Consider the following 19,993-nt stretch of genomic DNA (forward strand, 5'->3'; position numbering starts at 1 on the left):
TGATTTTTGCAGGAAAAAGAGCCTTACATGAAGTGTGCCCCAGAGATTAAACATGGTTGACTAGTGGAGGAGTTGTATAGGAGAAGCTCAGAAAGGATTTACTAAAAAGGTATTATGAAGAGGGAAGGGACTTGTACACTGAAACAGAAAATTAATAAGAAAGACAACATACATAGATCAAATCAAACAGACAACTGAAAAAAGGAAATGCACTGCCAGAGCAGGTCCACCCATCCTCTTCCCACCCCACAAGGAGCAGCCATTTTAGCAGTAAGGTAAAAAGCCTGAGTGACTGAACTAGCAATACAAATATCAGATTCCTGGGACAGACTTTCAGTTCACCTCCAATCACTGAGGAAAGCTGCATTCCTGTGTTCTCTGCTCCAGCATGCACCGTAAGCAGGGGAACCCCACCTATCACACTCCAGCCAGAGAGAGGATACACAGATAAGTGGCATCTTACCTGAGTTGGTCCCACTCAAGGGCCTACATACCTATACCACTGGCCAAGTTACCTATGTGCATTCGCACAGCCCAGCACTCGTCCAAATAGCTCATTTTCCCAGACTGCCTGCTGAGTCACAGGCAAGTATATCCAGACAACCAGGTACCAGCTATATGGATCTTCAGGTCAGCTGAGTCATAGCATATCCAAATCATCTAGCATGAGACCTGCCTTTCCACTGGCCCATTGGGTCATAGGAACCTGCCTCCAACCACAGGATAGTCCACTGTGTTCCTGTCTTGCATGCCAGTGTGCTATGTCCATCATCAGATTACATACTCTTCTGCAAAGAACATGGATGATCACCTGTAACCAGACTAAGGCAAGAAGAAAATTGTGCAGTTACGTGGGATTTTCTACATTGCGGTCAACAAGAAATTTAAAATACTTCCATCCCCTGAAGAATCCCCAGAAATGCCCACAGAGGACAAGAGAACCCTACCCACACCCTAGGAAGAGTGGCAGGGACTGCAGATTCCAATGGGCAGGCACTCCTGCCCCTAGGAATCTGTGGATTTATGCCTGAGGTGAATAACCAAGGTGTTCCATGCTAGTCACTGCCGTCTCCTACAGAATCCCCAGCCAGTTTTTGAAAGTAATTGCAGACCCATGAGGATGCCCACCAGAGTGTAAGCACACCTCTCTCAGTGGTCACTCATTTGCATGAACCTGCCTGGCAATTCCACTGTCATTCCCACGGAAGGGGTTCTGAAAGAGTTATTAACCTAAGAATTAGGTCAGTGTCAGATTCTGCTTAGATGCCTGTAAGCAGCTGCAGGAAGCCTTGAGACTGGATTAGCTTCAGTTTTGCAATGAAAAGATCAGAAGTAATATTGGTGTGGCTGCATGTAAACACATGAAAATCAATGCAAGAAAGGAGTAGTTTGAACACTCAGGCTTTCTGGCAAAGCAGTCACATATGAATCATATATACATTCTCTTGTTGGAATATCTGAACTGAGTTCCTGTCAGATACTGTCTGAGTTTTCCATTTTTGTTTGTTTTGGTTTATGTTTTTTGCTTGTTATTTTATTTTTTTCTTCTATTTGAATTGATTTGTTTAAATGTTCTCTCCCTCTTCTCATCTCCCTATCTAGTTTCTTTACCTCAAGCTCCCATTGCAAAATTATTTTTTTAACTTTTTAACACACTCATGACAGGGCTGTAATTTGTATGTCTTGCTGCCAGGCACTTCTGATTTTAATTCCATTAATTGATGTTAAGCAACTAGCTAAGCATTGATGTTAACCAATCAGTGGTTCAGGCCAATGAGAGTCATGGATATACCACTACTGGCTCTAGCTGTGGGAATATGTTAAACTCCTCCTCTCAAGTTTTTAATTTGCCATATTCTGCATTCGCTCTCTCTCTCTTTCTCTCTGTCTCTCTCTCTCCCTCTCTCTCTCTCTGTCTCTCTCCTGTCTCTCTCTCAATCACTCCTATCTTATTCTATATTAACCCTCTATCCTCCCACTCCTTTTCCTTTTTCTCTTCCATATCTTAGCTAGGCTCCTAACTGCTCATACCTCTTTTCCATGTTACAAGTACACAAACTCATCAACAGGTTCCAACAGCCACAGACCTTTCCTCAATCACATAGGACACCTACTTCCTCCTATATCCCATGAATATCTTCTTAAAACCCTCAACACTAATCCGTCAGCCCAACTAAAAGTACTTTCAACATAATCTGACTCCATTTCAAATTTTTTCATCAACACTGTCGCCGCTATCTACCTCCCCGCTTAATGACCTAAACTCCTCTTTCACCCACCCTTCAATCTTTTCCCTCCACTTCTCCAGCCACATTGTAGAGCAACTGCTAATAATAATTGAACATTGGTTTTATAGAATACTGATAAAAAAAGGAGAATATAAATGCAAGGTCTGTCTTACCTAAGCAGTGTATGATCAGATCTGGTGCTGCTGTTATAACTAGAAGAAATTCTTTCCTGAAAACCTAGGACTGGGATCCAAATCACTTAAATAGCTGAAGGAGTAAATTCTATTTCTGGCTATCTAAAAATGAAAACATATCAGGAAGGTAATGTATTACTAAACATCTTCATACAAATGAGAAACTCTCCTTGTTCTACTAGACCACAACATACAATACCAAAAAAAAAAAAAAAGAAAGAGTGGGAAGAATAAAAAAAACATATATATGAACATAGTGTAATAAGGCAACAAAATATCCCCAAATACTCCCAACTCTCCTAAGACAAATTCAAGGAGCACAAAGGGAAAAACAGACAAGAAAGCAAATACAGAGCTCTATAAAATACTTAAAGTTAAGATATGAAGAGACTTGGCAAGTTTCAAGGACATTACCAAGTAGTTTATGGAATTCACATTCAAAATTCTCAATGTGGATTTGGGGAAAGAAAAATTTTAAAGAGCTGGCAGAGTCTGGAAAGATGGCAGAACAGTAAGCAGCAGAGTAAATAGTCTGTCTGAGAGAAACAGTCCAGATACTGGACTATAGCATTCTGGAGAAGACAAGGAGGAAATTGAGTCCCCTCAACCCAGGAAGAAACTAAAGTGAGAACTGAAACCCCCTGCAAGAAAAAAAAAAATTAAACTTAAACAGAAGAAGTCGATAGCTGGTGGTGCTTTCACTGGAGTCGTGGAACTAGCCATGTCATGGTGGTTCCATTTCACAGAACCACCATGACGGAAGTGCTGTTGGAACCCAGAGATGCATGGGCACAGTGAAGCTGGTTGCTAGCAAGCCCAAAGACCTTGGCAGAGAGACATGGTGGCAGAGGGGAGCAGCAGACCATAGAATTTCACTGGCTGGCAGTGAGTGTGGAGGACACAGTCCTCCCACAGGAGTGGGCAATTGGCCAGGCACCATTTTGGATTTGGGCAGGATAAGCCTAAAGACAGAAATGCAGCTGGCTTTGTTCGGCCACTCCTAGCTTGGAGCAGACTGGTAGAAATTGCTAGGACTGAGTTCCGCCTCTCTGTGCAGTCCAGTAGCCTCTGCCCAAGTTTCCCTAAAGATATCCCTAAACAACCCCATCTACCCATTGCACACTAATACGATGAAGTGATTAATCAGCTCAGAAGGGAGGGGCCAGCCTGCTCTGCCCCTGCATACACTCCAGTAGCCACCAGCAGACTGGGGAAAGCAGCAAACAGCAGAAATACTTCACCAACTTCAGAGTAATTATAACCAATACAAGAAGTGCCGGGGACCCTGCTACCCACTTGTGCAGAAGAAACAAGGAACATGACAAAAGGAAGAAACAAAAGGCAGTTTCTGGCCTCCAAGCCAAGCAGTCCTAGTCCAGGAGATATAAACACAAAAGAGATCAGGAGTGGTACACCTGCAGTTTTTGAAGCAACAGCAACTGAAATAAAGAAACAACTCCATGAAGCTATAAAAGAACTTAGAACAGAAATACTATTACAGATAAAAGAAGATATGAGAAATATAATAAAAGAATTGCTAAGCACCTCTAAAGAAATCATAGATGATAGAATAGAGGAGCACAGTGAAAGGAGAGAAACCTTCAATGAAGAATTTTTAAAAAATTTAGAACACAAGAGAACCAGGAAATTAAAACTCCATTGGAAGCTGGCAAAACAGCTTGAAAGAAACTAAAGACAGACTATCAAACCTTGAAGACAGGTTTGTAGCTTGCAATCGCAAAAGGAAAGATCTTTTAAAAATAACAAGGAACCAGGAAGTAACAATACAAAGGCTAGAAGATAACAAGAAGATCTATTACTTAAGAATAAAAAATGTGAGTGAAGAAGCAGGGGTAAATACAAATGAAATACAAAGGCTATTTACAGAAATAATTAAAGAGAACTTTACAAGCATAGGAAAAGGAAATGATATTAAGATATATGAGGCATACAGAACTCCAGTACTTAACCCAAATAGATCTATGCCCAGACATATAATAATCAATATCCCAGAAATTCAACATAAAAACAGAATATTAAAAGCTGTCAGAGAAGAGAAACAGATCACCTATAAAGGAAAACCCATCAGAATTACGGCAGACTTCTCAACACAAACCATCAAATCAAGAAGAGCTTGGAACGAAGTAGTCCAAGCCCTCAAAGGAAATAACGTCCAACCCAGATTGATGTATCCTGTAAAACTGTCTCTCAAAATTAATGGAGAAACAAGATACTTTCATGACAAGGAAGAACTGGGGGAGTTCCTGACCACCAAACCAACACAACAAAAAATACTATAGGACATTCTAGAGAGAGAGAAAAAAAAGACTATGGTTTCAGGAACAGTGGCAGAGGGGGTTTACTGAATGAGGCAGACAGTGGAATAAAGGGGAAAAGTGGACAACCAATGGTAGAAAAGTAACTTAGCAGAGATAAGGCAGAGAAAGTTGGCTATAACCACTAATATGGATGGCTTCAATTCACCAATAAAAAGAAATACAGGCAGAGTGAATCAGGAGATAGGGTCTATCAATATGCTCTATAAGAAGTACAGTTAATCCTAAAAAGGGCTTGTAGACTGAAAGTCAAAGATGCGAAAACAATGCTCTGTGTGACAGGGAACCAGATAAAAGGGAGGGTAGCTTGCCCATCAGCTGCAAATTGGTTAGAAAGCAATAACACTTTCATACAATGGAAAATTACACAGCTATCAAGAAAATAAACCTTGAGGTTCTTGGAGGTAAATGGATACAACTTGAGATCATGCTTAGGGATAAAAAGGTTTAGAATCACTTAGGTGAATAGCGGGCTGCCTCCCTAATCAAAAAACTAAAGGAGTTAGTGGCATGCAAAATGTACAATGCACCCTGTGAAAGTGAAAGGGGAGGAATTGTCTAAAAAGGGAAGGCAATGGCCATTGTTAATCTTTTATCATGATTTGAAACCCATATTGTTTTTCACTGTTCTGTTTAGTTTGGTTTTACTCTGCTTCAGTTTGTCTTCTCGTGTAAGATTTGATAGCATGGACAGCTATTTCAAAGATAGCAGGATATATTATAGTAACCATTTTTGCTTTCCTATTAAATTTTATTTGAAGCCCTGTATTGCTTTCACTGTCTTGTTTTGACTGATTTTACTCTATTCTGTTTTGATAGTATCAAGTCTGAAGGTTAGGCAACTACTTAGAAAACAATAAGATTCACTATGATACCCATTCTGGTTTGACTATTATCTTCTTTTGAAATCCTGTAATGTCTCCAATGTTTCATTTTTATTGGTTTTGTTCTGTACTGTTTTGTTAAATTTTATTATACCTGATGATATGGGCAATTCTTTTGAAGATAGCAAGAGGTATTAATGGTAACCATTATTGATCACCTTGTATTTTGTTTTTAGGTCATGAACTATGTCCATCCTTTTGTTTTGACTATTTTGTTTAGTCATATGTGATTTTACTCTCTTCAAAAAAAAAGTAATAACTGTAGGAGTAATAAAACCCAAAATGTGTAATTGTTATTGTAAAAAAAAGTGAGGAAAAGAATGCTGTAAAGGATATAACTGCATGTATGTTTAAGTGTGTAAGATAGTTAACCATATTATTAATTTTTTGGATCATTGAACAGAACTGTTTGCCATTTCACTGTTTGAATGTCCACTTTGTATGCTTTAATTTTATAACATGAACAACTATTTCTAAGATGGCAATATGTTATCTATCAACTAGTGATATCTTACTTTTTTTTGAAATTCTGCATTATTTCTACCCTTTTTTCTGCTTTGCTTTTTTTCTCTGTAAATAAATTTTTTTAAAAATTTTAAAGAGCTGACTAAAATGGCTCAAAACATGAATGACAAATTCAGCAAAGATAAAGAATCCACAAAATATATCAAAGGGGCCAGTGATATAGCTCATTGGTACAGTGTCTGCCTGATAAGTGTAAGATCCTGAGTTTAATTCCCACTACAAATAGATAGATATTATCTATCTTTATCGAGGACTGGGAATATAGCTCAGGTGCACAGTGCCTGCATGACACGTGCCACTTACTGGTACCCAACTAAGACTGTTAGGGACCACATATTGTAAACTGAGTCTAGGGAACATCCAACCTTGTCTTTGTCCTGTCCTTTTGGACTAGACTGGAGTGCAGAAACTCCCCCTCTTTTCTTGTCACAGCTATAAGCCCTAAGGCCAATGACTGCTGCAGCACTTACAAGGTAAGGTAAGACTTGCTAAAGAGGATAAGGCACCTGGAGAAACTATAGTTTCCTTATTGCCCCCATCTCATCCTTGTCCTTGTCCTTGTCCTTGTCCTTGTCCTTGTCCTTGAATGTTTTGATTTTCCTAACCCACTGTAATCACCATTGCTGTTCCCCAAAACACCCACTGCCCCGCACCTGTTGTTTTTGCCTCAAGTGTAATGAATAAATACCAAGAGTCTGGGTGCCTCATGACATTTTGTTGTTAGAGAACAACTGGTAATCCCAAATTCCTGCTACACATGCCCTTTACTTGTATCTCTTGTTCTTCCCACTGTGCACAGTAACTCCAGGCAGGAGACTGGAACCTACTGGTCTCCAGTAAAGGACCAGGATCAGGCAGAAATACCAGGAGTAAAAAAACAAAACTGTATAGAATTCATAAATTGCAGAGCTGACCAGTGTGAAAATATACTGTCTGAAATTGAGGATGAAATGGTAAATCATAATGAAGTTCATAGAGAAGCCACAAAAAAGATAAGAACAAGAAAAAAACCAAGAGTTACTAGATGACACTAAAAACACAAACCTAAGGCTAACTGGAGTTAGAGAAAAACTAAGATAACACAGACAAGTTAATTTATTTATAGAAATTATAATAGAAAATTTCCAAATATTTTAAAAGAGCTTAACATACAAGTAAGCGAGGCTTCCAGAACACTCACTATGATGAAAAGAGAATCTTCCCAAGTCACATCATAATTAAAATGTCAGTTGTCCAAACAATAAACAGAACTTTAAAAGCAAAGAGAAAAAAAATCACTTGTAAAATTAAGCTAGTAAAATTACAGTAGGCTTCTCAACCCAAACCTTAAAGATGAGAAAAGCTCGGAGTGAAGGATTTCAAGCTATAAAAGCAAACATCAAAGCCCAAATTAACATATTTAGCAAAACTTTCTTTCAAAATAGATGGAAAATAATGACATTTCATGAACAAGAACAACTCAGTGGAATTATGAATACCAAACTACCACTGTAGAAAATACTCAAAAATATCCTACCCAGATACAAGAAAATCAACAAAGTAACAACCCAGATGGAATGAAAACACCCAGCACAGTCAATGAATAAACAACAAAAAAGGGCAGGGGCAGACAGGAAAAGACAAAAGAATCACCAAAAGAGAAAAAGCAAATGATAGTAATTAATCAACACTTCTCAATAATGTTTCTCAATGCTAATGTATTAAACTCTCCAATTAAAAGACTCAGATTCAAAAAGCAGAATCTGACAGTCTGTTGCATTCAAGAAACTCATCTAATCCTTAAAAATGTTTGTTGACAAAAATCAGGGTGGAAAACAATATTTCATATACCAAGACCCCTAAAACTTGGAGGAGCAATTTGCTCAGACAGTGTAAACTTAAAACTAAAACTAAAAGTAATTAAAAGACACAAAGAAAGTCAGTTCATAAAGTTAAGTGAACAATTCATCAAGGAGATATCATGCTTTTAAATGTATATGTAGTGAGTACTGGAGCACTTGTTTTCATAAAACGAATACTGCTGAACATAAAAGGTCAGATAAATAACACAATCATATCTGAAGATCTTAATATTCTACTTTTGCAAAGACATAAATCAACTAAACAAAATAAACAATAAATATCAGATCTCAACTACATCCATGAACATATGAATTTAATAGGTATCCAAAGAGTATTCCACCCTATTACAAAAGTATGCATTGTTTTCTGCAGTTCACAGTACTTTCTCCAAAATAGGTGACATAGACGTCCACAAAGACTGCAAAAATAAATATAAAGGGATCAAAATCACCCTTATTTACTATCAAGCCACTGTGCAATGAAAATAGGAATCAGCCAAAAAATTTAGAAGAACTTAGAAACTAAATAGTGCCCTCTTGAACATGCAAGTCACAGAAAAAAATCAAAGAAGAAATTAATTTCTGGAAGTTAATGACAAACCTGTACAACACACAATGAAAAAAGTCCGAAGAGGGAAACTCATTGAAATAAGTGCCCACACTAGGAAAACAGACCAAGCTCAGATAAAATACCGTTCACAGAAGCACTGAGAAAATCCTCATAGGAATTAAAATAATTAAGGAAGTGAAAAACCTCTACCAAGAAAACTATAGTGATAGAACTGTGGGGGAATGGCGGCGGCTGAAAAGATAAGAAGTATGAAATATAAATGACCTTTATTTTGAGAATGCGGGGTGAGACACCCCCAATCCCCTGGGGCGCGGCATCTCCTCCCAGGGGTCGGCAATCTCTCCGTGGAACACATGGAGTGGAGGCATATATAAGTATCCTTGGTTGGGGTGGAACCTAAGGGGGCATTAGGGATGCACAGGTAACCCATTGGTCTTTGTTTGGCACCATAGGTAAATTCCTAGGGGTGGGGGAGATAGGAGCTCCTTGGTTCCGGCTGAAGCTTTTCCAGCTACAGTGTCCTGTCTGGGCCAAAACTCTTTCATATAGTACTTTGTAAAAAAAGATGGAAGATGGCAAGATTCATCCTGAATGGAAAGAACCAATGTCAAAATGCCCATTCTTCTAAAACTGTTACATAGATTCAGTGCAATCCTAATCAAAATAACAATAGCAATCTTCAGAAAAATAGAGAAAATAATACTAAAATTCATATGAAATCAGAAGAGATCCAGAATAGCAAAATCAATCATGAGCAATAAGAGCAAAGCAAAAGATGTCACAATACCTGACTTCAAGCTATACTACAAAGCAACAGTGATTTAAAAAGTCAGCAAACTGCTGGCACCATAATTAACCATTATGAAAAGCATTATAGTGATTTCTCAAAGAATTAAATAAGAAATTCCATATGACCCAGACATTCCCCTTCTAGGTATCTGCTCCTCATCATACTATAGTGACGTGAGCATACCACTTTTCATAGCAAAATTCATAATAGGAATTATGAATTCCATATAGGCTGGAAGCAGCCTATATGCCCATCACCAGACAAATAGATAAAGAAAATATGGTATCTGTATATAATGGAATACCACTCAATTGTAAAGAAGCAAAATTCAAGACATTGTAGGAAAATGGATGCACCTGTGTCTTAGTTACTTTTTATTCGTTGCTGAGACAAAATATCTGAAGCCCAAAGTTGGGAAAGGAAAGGTTTATTTCTTACAGGTTTATTTCTTTTGGAGGTTTCAGTCCACACTCAGTTGGCTCCAAGGCAGGCGGGCATGGCTGGGCCTCAGTTCATGGCAGCTGCAAACAGCAAGCAGGAACCAGCAAAGAGCAAGACACACCTTCTTCCTGCCAGTACATCACATCCTGGCTCAACCCCTATGTGGGTGGAGCACTGACACCATCAATCCAAGCACTAGAAAATGAACCATCACACATGCACAATGCAAACTCATACAAACATAAACCATGACAACCTGCAAAATATTTTTGACTGAAATAAGTAAGTAAGTCTAAATAACATACAATATCTCTTTTATTTGAGTTAGACAAAATACAAAGAGCTACAAAAAGGTTGGATGAAACAAAACAAAAAGACAGAACATTTGCAAAAGGGAAGGCTCTCATGAGACTGCCGCAAGGGGAGAGGGGGAAGGGAAGGGAAAGCAAGAAAAATTAAGGTATATTATATACAGAAGCAAAATACCCACAGTGAATGTACACATATGTCATAAACATGAGCTAAGAATAAAAATGGTGACTTAAAGATGGAGGGAGGTAGCCCGCTGTGGTGGTGATGCCTGTAATCCCAGCATTGGAGAGGCTAAGGCAGGAGGATAATTGCAAGTTTGAAAGCAGCCTGGGCTACAAAATAAGTTCAAGGCCAGCCTGAACTGCATAGTTAGACCTTGTCTCAAAAACATACACACACACACACACAAACCCACGGGTTCGGGGGCGGAACTAGGTGAAAAGATGAAGGGGATTAAAAAAGACACAATCTGTGTTAGGTGTATGTACCTACTCCCCAAGATGACTGTAAACATCTTGTACTGTAAACACGTACTAATAAAAGTTCAGAAAATATGCCATACTCCCATCATCTTCACTGCCACTGCCAGGGGTAACCATTACTGACAACTTTCTGTGTATTCTTTTAGATTTTTCTTCTATGCATGTTAAACTATATATATAAAATATTGAACAAAGATTGGATCATACTTATTTACTGCATCTTGCTTTTTAAATTCAATAATAAGCTTTGGGATATTTTCATGTCTGTATCTAGATGTCTGTCTCACTTTTAACAACTACATAAAATTACACAACGAATCCACCATAGATAAACCATTTTTCCAGTTGATGAATCTGTTTTAACTTCAACATTAATTACAGTTATGTCTTTAGGATTTATTCATTTGAACTATGCATCCTTTTATGTTTAAATTTTCTCCTTTGAATTACTGTATGTTTTTAGTATGCTTATCCTGCCTTGCTTCTCTCCATCCACTCAAAATCTTTTCACTATACCTAGTTTCTCTTGCTTCCCTATTGTCTTTCTCGGTTATTGTCATTCTTTTTGCTTATCTTTAAAATCTTAGATTAAGATAGAAACTTTTAGAATCTAACAAATGAGTGACATTTTAGCACATGATTTAAATAGAGTTTAAGAGTGGCAGGCACATCTGCCCATCTAAAGCTTCCAGTATTCTGAGACTGAGGCAGAGCAATCAAGATTCATAGAGTAGATCTTTTTTAAATATTCCAAGGGGAACCTGAAATTGATCAGTTAAATTAAAAAGTTGATTATCAAAAAGACAAAATGTTAATAATTAGGCATTTTACTTTCTTGAAAACATAAACTGTATTCATTCGCCAAGCTTTAGATGTAAAGATCTACCAAGATCTTTTAGTGTAGGTTATTGAATGGTGCTCTAAATTTTCTGACAAAAAAATCAGACCCTTAAGATATGGTTATGATTTCTAATCAGATTTCTTTGGAAAAAGAAAGACATTTTGAGCAACTTAAATATAGAATACTTTTAGATATTTGCAAATGTACTTCTAATCTTTTCTGGTATCTCATCACATTTAATTAAAGTTAAGTTTTAGGTACTTCTTTTTGAGTTCATTTAGAACTCAGTTTATTGTGATCTTTATAGGCCAGAGTTCTCTGTTTGCACACATATTGTATCAGTTTTATGTAATTAGACTTTGTATAACAAAGTCAACATTCAGAATAGTATTGGAAATAAACACAAACTATATTTATAGTAAGTTTCTGATTAACTAGAGGAAGAAGAATCTTGACTTGCTGGAGGATAGCTTATTAAGCAATGAACCTTCAGCAAGGTGAATATCAATCATATTTTTATAGAAAGATTCAAGATTGCAGGGCAGTAGAGTGAATCAGCTAAGTGGAGGTTGGTTAAGAGAATTTCTACTGCGTGTTAGGATTAAAGGAGATCAGCAAAGTGCACACCGATAGAATGAGAAGTCAAGTAAGGGCAAGGGAAAGTTTATGCAACTGTGTAAGCTCAACTCTTAGCACTTGAATTATTTTCAGGTATGTGTTTCATATTTGGTACATTTATTTTTATTGTATTATAAAGTTGGAAAGAAATTCCATTTTTACCTACCAACGTCTGTTTTTATTATTAGAAAGTGGCTTATTTTAAGGCTGAATGTAGCCATCACAAATTGCTTTTTATGTGTGTATAACTCTGAGTGCTAATGATATGTAACATACCTAAAACTTAGCAGTTTATCTTGCTTTTTAAAAATAAATAAGGTTCACCTGAAACATATCTTAAATCTACTTGTATTTTCAAAATACTGTTGTGAATTCCATTTGGCTGCAATATTTAAACCAAGTTATAAATGGCTTTTTCTTAATGTATGAAATCATTTTTAACCTCTTCCATCAGTGGTTATGGGATATTGCTGTAAAGTGCTGAGATCATTTCTGTGTGTTCCCCAAATACCCAGCTTCCTGGCCAGGCACACTGCCTAAGGGTTCAATAAGTAGGTTAATTCTTCCTTAAGGATTGGCCTGAGGGTTAACGTTCCTAACGAGCTAAGTAGAGCTTGCAAGTAGGAAGAAGGTGGGTGGACAAAGTGTATGTGAATGGTGGAGGTTAGAGAGAAAACCAACTCAATATGCAGCCGAAATCTCACAGTGGTTTTCAATCTGTTTCATATATCTCATCTGTTTCTGTGTTCCAGCAGATGCTTTGGTTCTGGCTTGTTTTATAGGATGATTATAATCAAGTTCTTTCACTATTTCAGAAATGATTATTATGAAAACATCTTGAAATATTTTCATCCAGTTTGTGTAAAAATTTTGTATTCTGTTCCTTTTTCCTTTTTTATTTATTCTAAACTTGCTTTTTTGTTTTATATTTTTATGAATAAGATGAAAGAAGGGAGACAAAAATCAAGATAACATGGGAAAGCTTATTCTCACTTTATTAAAATTTTTTCTTCAAAAACTAATCTAATAATGATCTTACCAGATGTGGTGGCACATACCTGTAATCTCAGCATTTGTAAGGCTGAGGCAGGATGATCACAGTGAGTTTAAGGCCAATTTGGGCTACATAGTAAGTTCAAGACCAGCTTGAATTACATAAAAAGACCTGTCTCTAAATAAATAAATAAATAAATAAATAGCAATATTGTTCACATCTACTGGTTGAATATACTTTACACATTAACCATTGTAATCATTTTTAACTGACTTTGCATGTTACTGATGGAAAGAAAACATACTCCCCTAATGTAAGTAATTTGCACAATGGCACCCAGCTAGTAAGCAAGAGAGGAAGAGTTCATAATAAAAATATAGACAGGTTTCTCCAGCAACTAAGCCAATGCTTTTTCCCCTAAGCCAATATTTCTTAATCCAGGAATCTTGAAGGACTGGAGTATCCCCAGATGTCATTTGATAGCAAAATTTTCACCCTTACAACAAATATTTATCGAGTGTTTATTGTGTGTTTGATATTGTTTTAGGCACTTTAGATATATAATGATAAAAAAGATAAAAATGTTCCTTGAATGGACTTACATTCTTGTAGGCATTGAAGAGATAAATAATAAACTAAAAGGAAGTAAACTATATAGGATGTTAGAAGGTAGGAAGTCTTGTACAAATTCCGTCAGTTTTAAACTGTGTTTTTATCTGACTAGAGCTATTTAACATAAAGATATGGTGAATAATTGTAGTGACTGTCTACATCGAAGTACTGACTTGTGACTTCATTGTTCGCTGTGTATTTGTGTTCACATTCTTGGCCAGGGGATGCAGAACAAAACAAAACCAATGTCACGGTTTAATGTGAGATTGAAGTTGTCATAATAGTTGAAAGAGAATTATCACTGTAGCTTTGTAATAAAATTTGAAATTTGAGAATGTGATGCTTCTGTTTTTCTCTTGTTGCCTACGATTACTTTTGCTATTCTGGATCTCTTCTAGTTCTGTATGAATGTTTGTATTGCTTTGTTTAGTTATATAAGTAATGCTGTTGGTATTTTGATTGGAGTTGCATTAAATGCATATATCAGTTTTGGTAATGTTTCCATTTAAGCAATATTGCTTCTGCCTATCCAGAAACTGGATAGCTTTCCTTTTTCTGATGTCCTCTTTAATCTCTTTTCCAGAGTACTGTAGTTTTTGTAATAGAGGCATTTAACCTTATTGGTTAAGTTAATTACTAAATATTTAACTTTTCTTGAAACTATTGTCACTAGTATTATTCTCCTAATTTCTTGCCCAATGGATTCATCATTGATTTACAGGGATCCTATTAATTTTTGTGTTTTGATTTTGTATTCTGCTACCTTGCAAAATTTGGTTATTAGTTCTGGGAGTCAATCTTCTACATAAAAGGCTATTTCATTATGAATAAAGATAATTTGACTTCTTTCCTATATACATTCCTTTTCTTTCTCTTGCCTGATTGCTCTGGCTAAAATTTTGAGTACTATATTGAAAAGGAATGGTGATAGTAAACATAGTTGTATTGTGCCTGATTTTAAAGGAAAATCTTTCAGTATTTCTTCATTTAACATTATGTTGATGGTGGTTTGTCGTAAATGGCTTTATCAAATTGAAATAAGATCCTTCTACAACTATTTTCTTCAGTATTTAAAAATTTAAGAATGAATGTTGGACTTTCCAAAAGATTTTTGTGCATCTATTGAGATGATCCTGTGACTTTTGTCTTTGCTTCTGTTTATGCAATGTATTACCTTTACTGCCTAATGTATGTTCAGCCTTCTTTATGTTGCTGGGTTAAAGCCTACATAGTCATGATGTATGATTTATTTAATGATTTGCTGAATTCTGCTTGCCAGTATCCCACTGAAGAGATTGGTCTGGAGTTTTCTTTTTTCTTAGTTCTATTTAGTTTAGAATCAGGGTTATGCTATCTTCTAGGAAACAGTTTGACAGTACTGATTTCCTTTCAGTTTCATTGAAGTTTGAGAAATACTGGTGTCAGATCATCCATGAAATTCTTATAGAATTCAGTGGTGAATCCTTTGGATCCTGGGATTTTCTTAATTTGTAGGTTTTACATTCAGTGGATTATTCAGTGTTTTTATATCTTCTTATTTCAGTTTTGGTAATTCATGTTTATCCATTTCTTCTGGATTCTCTTATTAAAGTACAGATTTTTGAGGTACTTCTGGATTTCAGTAGTGTCCATTGTGGTTTTGCCCTCTCATTTCTAATTACATTGATTATGGGTCTTTTCTTTCCTTCTTTTGGTAACATGGGTTAAGGGTTTGTCGGTTTCATTTATTCTTTCAAAGATGTAGCTCTTCAATTCATTGATTCTTTGCACTTTTTTAGTCTCAGTTTAAGTAACTTCTGCTATGACTTCTTTCTTTGTACTTTCTCATTTTTTTAGGGTCTTGAGGTACATCTTTAAATTATGTTTTTGGACTTACTCTATTTTTGTGATGTGGGCAATCATGGCAGTAAACTTCCCTCTTAGGACTGCTTTCATTTTGTCCCTAAAGGTTCTGGTATGTTGTACTGGTGTTATCTTTTGATTCTAGGAGCTAATTTCTTCCTTATCTTTTCCTGTGAGCCATTGATTGTTCGAGTGTGTTTTAATAACTAGATCTTTACATAACTTTTATGGTTTCTTTTGACACTTATCCTTTTCCCTTCCTTCCTTTCCCTTTTTCCCCCTCCTAGTTCCTTTTATCTTTTATCTGTAGAAAGCAATACCCCCATGTCCTTCCCAACTTGAGCTTAAACTTCTCAAGGGTTCTGTGTCTAGCCCATGCCCTTTCTGCAGCTGTCTCTCTCTCAGTCACTGTAACAGGGTGACCCCAGAAGTGTAGTTCCATGGCATCCGATTCCCAGAGCAGCAGAATCTCAAGCAATTAACCCCTTCCCAGAATGGTTCCTGATTGATTACTCTCAAGTATAACAGGCTCTGCAACAGATTTCTTCTCCAACTGAAGGAGTTATTTTCAGAGTAAAACCCTGTGCTATTTTTACAGCTTACAGTAACCATGGCTTTTCTTGGGGCTAACATTGCTGGCCTGGCCCATTGTTTCTCCCTGGGACTGGCAACTCTCTCCAGGATTTCTTTGTATTTGCAGAGACAGATGCTCCTCCCCAGGGGCATCTGTTCAAGTTTAATGTTCAAGACTACTCTTTTCTTTTGTTTATACAATTTCTTTGTGCTTTTTAGTTTTCCTGTTGACTCTACTTAATTCCCAGAGCCTTTCTTCTGTTTCTTCTTGCGAAATTGTTTTTCGAGATGTTACAAGTCTAGGTCCTGAATTATGATATGCTGCCAAACTTTATGCCACCATCTTTCCATCTCCCCAAATTATTTTAAATAGGTGAAGGGTGTTAATTATATCAGATCCTTGTAACAACGTATTTCCATTTACCATCTCATGTCTGTGACATGACTTTCATATATAATATATTGTATACATTACCATAAGAGTTCAGTATCATTATATTTCTATTAATGGTATTCTTTGAAAGATGTTAAGGAAAGAAATAATATCTTCTTTTATCTTTGGTCAAGTATTTGCCATCTCAGGTTTTCTTCATTTTTCCTGTGTAAATGTCTGACTAAGCTTCCCCAGGCTCAATAATTCTGTTATATTTCTTTTTGTATAAGTCCGCTGATAACAAACTCTAAAATTTTGTGCCTCTACAACTATGTTTATTTTCATTTCACTTTTAAGATAATTTGAGGGGGATATAGAATCCGATGTGACATTTTCTACTTCCTCTAGCACTTAATGTCACATTAGTCTCTGTCTGCTATTGTTTCTGATGAAATATTAGTAGTAATTGATATTATTGTTTCCCTGCTTGTAATGGGGCTAGCCCCACTCCCACATGGTGCTCTTTTCATTATGTTTTTAGCTATTTGATGAATATGTTCTTGATTGTAGTTTTCTTCCTATGTATCTTTTTTTGGGATCTCCTAATCTTGGACTTCTGCATTTATGTTTTTCAACAATTTAAGAAAAATTTGGTCATTGTTTTCTCAGATTTTCTTTCTGCATATTTTTTCCTTCTCTGAGAATAAAGTTAAATATTCAGTAACTTAAATATTATTTCACAGGTCCCTAAACCTTTCTTTTTTGCCAATATTTTTTGCCTCTCATCTTCAGATTGAATATTTTTTATTGATCTAGTTTCAGGTCTACCCCCTTTTGGGGGGAAGCCATCCCTAGTTTATTATTGTTCTCATCCAGTGTTTATTCCATGTTTAATGATTTTTAGTTGAGCCATTATAGAGACTGGGTATTATCATCTAAATAATGTTGAATTTGTTCTAGGAAGACAATTCAAGTCCAATCTCCAAACTTTCCCCTGAGCTCAAGTCTTTAACATTCTAGCTTCTGCTTCCTGCCAAATCCTCCTAACATACATTAATCAAACACATCCAAGAATTTAAGGAAATTTATATGGAGGTTTTGCACCCAGACCCCTTAATGTCCTCCTTACCAATACTTTCCCATCTGTTTCTGGCTTTTCATAAACTGTCCCCTCTGTATCACTAAATCAACTGAGACTGCAGTTTTCTACTTCAGTGCCCCTATTCCATGCAATGCAGATTGGGAAGAGTCTCAAGGTCAACAATGGTGAATCTTTTAAAGCTTTCAATGTTACAACAATCTACTGTAGCAAATGTGTCATAGGTTTGCCACCTCTGCGTTAGGTAAAAGCCACATGCATACAGAATTTTACTAATTCCCTGAAGCATTAATTCCTTCTACTTTCCTGCTGCAAATTGGTCTCTGGTATCTTTGAATAATTCTTTTTCTATCTTTTTCCCAGAGTTTATCTGTTGAGGATTAACAATACAAGTTTCCCTACCCTTACCAAAGGAATAACTTGTATATCCTATTTTTAAAGCTGAATAACACTTTAGAACAGTGAATGTTCCTTTTTCATGACCTTGCTTTTTGAATCATGAATGTAATACATATGTTTTCTAATTTACCCATGAATATTTATTATAGGAAGCTGTTCTCTTTTCTTCAAAGTTCCTTTAAAAAAAAAACTGTTCAGCTTTTTGGTGGTATCAAAAGTGGAATATTGATCAAATATCTGCTCTTGACTGTCCATTAGTAATGACTGTCAGGTACTAAAAAGATAATTGAAATTTGAATATGAGTGTGGATTGTTACCTGTTGGTGTCAATGTTAGACAAGATGACTGATCATTTTAGTATGGACCGCCAAATGTTAACATTTCTAAGTCTCTATCTTATCATAGTGAGTCTTTTCAGAGATTTTTTTCTAAGATCCTGTCTTGAGAGTACGAGATCGGCTGTCAACATTCATGGACCCAACTGGAGACAGAAACCGACATGCTCATCATTTAGTATATAGATTTTTAGTAACTGATTTTTTAAAAATCAAAACACAGACCAGCCAAATTTGATATCCCAGTGTTATCAGAATGCTTGGATTGTGTTCCACAGTAACAAAGAATAAAATCACAGAACAGAGGAGGCAGGGAGGAGGCTAAATTTTTTTAAAGACATAAAGGCAGGAAAAGAAAAGATATACAGGCAAGGAAGTAAAGCTCCCACTAACCAGCAGGTTTCTGAGTAGAATACCTGTAAGAACTTTTTGTCTAAGGTTTTTTAAGCAATTTAGAAGAGTACTTGGGCTGTTGTATAAGAAATATAATCTTTACCCCATGGGAAACTATATGTTTCACGAGATTGCTATATAGTGTTCACACAGAGTCCATGCAAGGCACGCGCACCCTTGAGCCAACATCCTGCCTGATCACACTCTGGAGAGGTCCCACACAGACAAAAGACACCTGGCAGATATTTTTGTAAGATCCCTGGAGGATCTCAGTAGACTCCATTTTGTACTTTCTAACTTAGTACCTAATAGAATCCTAACTTTGGTCTCACTAATCCTTTTACACCGTTCAAAGTTCCACTTGTTCTACTGCTATCGACAGCTAAGTTAGTTGAAATATTGTAGGCATCAGACAATGCTAGATCCTTGAGGAAGTCAGTACAGAAGATGAGAACACATCGAGACTGTAGTTGGACGTGCATCTGAAGAAGATTAAAGTCACAATGGCCAGATTTGCTTACTGCAGTAAGGGATAAATGGAAAACTGAAATTATTGGTATCACTCCTTTGAGATTTCCCATTATCTCATTGGAGGTGTTACCCTTTCCCATCTCCTAAGACTAAAGACCACTAAGACTAAAGGCAAGACATTAACAACCAAAGTTAATGATGTCATTCATATATCCTTGCTATCATTGGATCACCTAAGCAACTATACTTGTAATCTTATTGGTTGATCATAATTTTGACCAGTGTTATACCCAGCTTATGATTTTGTTCTATAAAACATCCTTTGAGGAGCAGGTTCATTGGCAACCCTGTCTGTCAAAAGTTATTTCAATTCCCTATTCCTTTTCCCCAATAATTTTTTCTGCTCTTAACCTCTGTTGTTTCTTTGAATTTATTGTTCAACTTTGGGGAACACAAACTGAGCATCTCTGACATGTAGCATTTCCCCAGGAACACTTAACTCTGCAAACAGTAAATTTCTGAGCTTCTCTGTGGATGAGGGTGGGGAAGTTTGCTCCTCAACATGGTTGATGAAGTCTGTGTATAGATCTAGTAGCTACTTACACAGATATTTTACTCATTACTATTATCTGCCTTAACCTACACCTACATTTAAAGGTAACTAGGACCTATATATGTGGTCCCAATTGAATTATTTTTGAGCTTTGTTCCACTTATGTCTTAAGAGTTTGTTTTCAGTGGTTTGTTAAGTCAGTTCTCATTTATCCTGCTTTCTGGCTTTAAAATTTTAATGTTTTCTCATCTTCTGTTATCTTTGACCTTTGTTTTTTAAATTATTA

Source organism: Cavia porcellus, unplaced genomic scaffold, assembly GCF_034190915.1.
Source record: "Cavia porcellus strain 051 isolate PalLab524CR breed Dunkin Hartley unplaced genomic scaffold, mCavPor4.1 scaffold_4, whole genome shotgun sequence".
In the NCBI taxonomy this organism is placed as follows: domain Eukaryota; kingdom Metazoa; phylum Chordata; class Mammalia; order Rodentia; family Caviidae; genus Cavia; species Cavia porcellus.